Here is a 4,692-nt window from a genome sequence, read left to right as displayed (position 1 = left end):
GTGCGTGACATCCCACTAGAACAGATAGGATCAGCCCTGTGTTCCCTCTCCCACAGGATCTGTTGTTGGCAGTCTTAGAAGCCCTGTCTGCTGCCTCCCCCCGCTGTCCCACCTGTCAGAGCTGCTCAGTTGGACACAGAGTAGAGGGTCCATGTTGGGCTGAACAGACCAGTACAGCTGGACTGGCCTGCGTCCACATTCTGGTTCTCTAGTTGTGCGGAGTGGTGTTTGAGAGTGAGTGAGTGAGTGAGTGTGTCTGTGCTGGGTATCTGCCCCTGCACACTGTGACTGCCCTAATAAAACCCTGATAAGCTCAGCCACTGCACACATATGCACAAGCACACATGCAAACATACGCACATGCACACACACACTAAATATCTCACAGAGCTGGCAGCAGATCAGACTGACCCTGAGTGAAGGACGTCATACTCGTAACAGCTGACAGACAGGAGGGGAGAAGGAGAGAGGAGAGGAACAGAGAGTTTTGGAATCCTGTTTGTTGGTCCCACTGAACCACAAACCTGTTTTTACTGACAACAGTCATCTTCAATGGGTTGTGTAATTGGAATAATCTGCTGTTGAGCCGGGGGGGGGGGGGGGGGGTTGTTTCCACCAGAAGTTCACGTTGAGGTTTTGTTTCTTGAAGTTTCTCCTAGAGACGACACCTCCACAACTGTGCGCTGGGGGTGAGAGCCAAGTCGAAGAGCCAATCAGCCCACAGTCCTGAGCTCCAGGAGTGGGAACCCTGCCCAGTCCAGTCTGCCACCCCGCCTAAGCTCCTGCCCCTCCCTGCTCAGACACTGACCACAAGCAAATCAGCTCAGTCCCCGTTTGCAGCCCATGCAGGAGACAGGCTGTAGAGAAGAGGCCACAGAGAGCCAGTAGCACCACCATGTGGGAGCCCTGAGCACAGCAGCTGTTTTTTGTTCTGGAGAGCAGCACCGTCCACCAAGGGCTGAAGATGCGATACCAGCACCCCCTCAGAGACGGGAGGAGCGCAGCCGAGGATTCCAGATGTATTATTTTTTTTAGGAAGTTAAGTGGCTATTTTCCTACAGCATTGCAATATACAGACAGGTGACAAATTAAAGGAAAATCCTGAATAAATGAGTGGAGGAACATAATGAATACAGACGCCTCCAAACTGTTGTACTGCATGATACAATTAAGCAATTATCATCCTATCATGCTCTGTGGCATGTATACAAATGCTGAGCAGGCCCAGTCGACCTCGATTTTGCATCAAGATGGCGAGAGGAAAGGATCTAAGTGACTTTGAAAGAGGGTCATTATTGGGGCACCAGAGATGCAGAAAAAAGTGATCTGGTCAGATGAGTCATCCTTCCCCATATTCTGGACAAGTGGGCGAGTGCATGTGTGGGACACCAAGAGAACGGGACAGGCCTGACTGCTGGACCCCTACAGTGAGGGGGTCCGGAGGCTCTGTTATGCTGTGGGGGGGCATTTTCCTGGCATGGTTTGGGTCCACTTGTCCCCTTAGAGGGAAGGGTCACTGCAAATCATGACAGAGTTATTCTGAGTGATCACCTTTATCCTATGGTGACACATTTCTGTCCTGATGGGAGTGTCTCTTCCAGGATGACAATGCCCCCATCCACAGGGCACGAGGGTCACTGAATGGTGTGATGAGTATGAAAATGATGTGAATCATATGCTATGGCCTTCAGTCATCAGATCTCAACCCAATCGAACACCTATGGGAGATTCTGGACCAACATGTGAGACAGGCTCTCCACCACCATCATCAAAACCCCAAATGAGGGAATATCTTTTGGAAGAATGGTGTCCATCCCTCCAGTAGAGTCCAGAGACTCGTACAATCTGTGCCAAGAGCATTGAAGCTGTTCTGGGGCTCGTGGTGCCCAACACCTTACTGAGACACTTTATGGCGGTTGTTCCTTTAATTTGTCACCCGTCTGTATATTTGTGTTTATTTATGCATTTCTAGGGTTCCCAACCGACACCAACCAGCTTCATTTCAAGTCCAATATTGGAACAGAGAAGATGAATGAGAAAGTAACTCGGTAAACCCCCCTGCTGGCATCAGTGTGCGCTGCAGCAGTAATGCCCTGCCTCTGCTCTCCTCTGTTTAAATAATACTCTGTGTATCAATACAGCACTGGTTACTAATACTGGATGTGTGGATGAATACTGCTCTGAGGAACCAAACCCCACCATTTATCAACACAGCACTCGATCAATAAAGCTCTGATAATCAACACAGCACTGTTTTATCAGTGATCACTCTCCCCTGCAACCTGTGCCTGATGTTCACCGCTCCATTGTCTGGTGTGCTTTATTGGCATGACGTGCACAAGTATTGCCAAAGCAGAAGTGATAAATGTCAAACCGTTTCAGATGTAGATGCACACACAGATATTTATGGACAATAATTAACCATAATAAGCAGGTACATGTATATCAATAAAAATAGATCAATACATTTAAACGACGGTTTTGAAAAAAAGCAATGACAGCAGATCAAACAATACAAATTCAAACAGATTCAAACATAAATAATTACAATCATAATGCAATATAACAATAAATAACTGCTCTATGAATGCTCTCTGCCTCTGTCTCCCCCTCTCGCTCTCAATGAGGTTTATTGGCAGGACATGCTGGTGATGCCAAAGCTTCCAAAGAATATTCCAGCCACAGAAATACTGAATACCAAAACAAAACAAAAACACAAAAATAATAATACAGGGTGGGCAGGCAGGGGGTCATGTATTTAACAGCTATGGTTGCAGTCCTTGAATCATACACCAATTTATGCATACACTACTGCATAGGTAGGTAGGTTCATTTCATGTCACAGAAAATGAAGTTCACATAATATAGGGAGAGCAGGAAAGGATGGGAAATACACACAGTATAAACATCAGGTCCCCCCCCCCCCCCGAAGCAATAACCAATCAAGGGCCCTAACAAAGATTTGAACAATAAAAACAAAGTATCTGAGAAAGAACACTCAGAATGTATTAAACGTGTTCCAGCCCATAAATATACTCATCAGAGTGCAGACCATCATACACTGATGGGCCTCTGGTCTCTGTACAGACTCAAGTCTGAGCTCATCTAGGATTTCGCAGGACTCCCGCTTCACCCAAAGTGCTAGTAAACACTTGAACCCCGACGTCTCCTGCTCTGACTCAGTCTTTTCACACGTCATCTCTCAAGGAGCACAATGTTTCGAGTTTAACGCCTGAAGCCACAGCGTGGGCAGAGTGCAGCCCGTACACGGCACAGAGCTCACACACTATGCCATACAAAACCCCACCACCCTGAACAAGGCTTTGTGTGTACGATGGTGCCTGTGGCCATGCGACACAGCGGGGGGGAGGTTGACACTCCTCTACAGACACTGGCAGACGAGCTGCTGTGGCTGTGCACCTCCTGCGTGTGCGTGTGCGTGACCTGACTCAGGATTCAGCTGAAACTCCCCCCAGCTGTCGTTTAGGTCGGGTCAACGGGGTCTTGATCTACACGGTGCAGAAAAGGGTTTCACGGACTCTTCTGCCTGCTAATTCACCCCTCAGACAGGAATGGGTTCAGTTTTGCCAACATACCAGTGAGTTGGGGCCGATCAGAATAGAAATCCAGCTCAAGCGCGTCTCCCTCCGTGTCGAACGCGGATGAGGGTGGAGACGGTGCAGCTCGATATGGGTTTGTTTTATCTGGGTTTGTGTGTCAGCTTCTCTGACTAGCTCCCCTACAGCCAGATCTCGAGTCACACTTTGCTTTAGGCCCCTGTCAGCTTGTGGAGCCCAAGGGCCAAGCCAACACTTCACATAATGGGAAACTCAACAGGGCTACAGTGACCTATTGCATAATGACATCACACTCAGAGCCGCATCTGGCTCTATGACGAGTTGCATCGATCCAGAGATCAGGTCCCCAACTGACACAGACGACCTTCATTTCGAGACTCGATTCAGAGCAGAGAAGACGCTCGACATGTTCTCTCTGCTGGTGAAGATTGTATTCTGTATCCTGGTGGTTTTTAGGGTCGGGGTGGATCAGCTCTCCGGGGCACCGTGGTCCCTAGGGCTGCCCTGCCGGGAAGCTCAGTGCACAGCATGCCCTCGCCCCCTGGCTGCTCCACCACTGCATCTTATTTTAATTGAATGTTTTAAAGCTTAAAAAATGAAATACAATGAATGAGAAAGTAACTCAGTAACCCCACCCCCTGCTGGAGTCAGTGTGCACTGCAGCAGTAATGCCCTCCCTCTGATCTCCTGACCTCCGTGTTTAAAGCTCTGTTCCGCTCTGCAGCTTCCTCTGCCAAACCGTCTCCCACAGCCTCCAAGCACCGGCTGGCATGGACACATGACCCCCCCCCCGGGCTCACCAGGCCTTGAGATGCCATCACAGCCTCGCTCCACCACGCTGTCTCACACACACAGGACAAACCCTATCCTCACAATAAAACCCAATGTTCCTTCCTGCCAGTTCCTGCTGCTCTGGTGATGTTTCGCGTGGCGTCACGGTGGTTTCCTCATTATTAGCTTTAAACCGAGTCTCTCTCTCTCTATCCAGGTGAACTGCAGTGAAATTAAGAGTAATTAAGGTGTTTTTACATCATAACTCCTCTATAATATGCAAATATGAGTCTAATAAGGAAAGGACACAACGTGACGGAAGGTGGCTTAAAAGTGTCATAAG

This window comes from Amia ocellicauda, chromosome 3, assembly GCF_036373705.1.
Source record: "Amia ocellicauda isolate fAmiCal2 chromosome 3, fAmiCal2.hap1, whole genome shotgun sequence".
In the NCBI taxonomy this organism is placed as follows: domain Eukaryota; kingdom Metazoa; phylum Chordata; class Actinopteri; order Amiiformes; family Amiidae; genus Amia; species Amia ocellicauda.
This window is presented reverse-complemented; position numbering follows the sequence as displayed.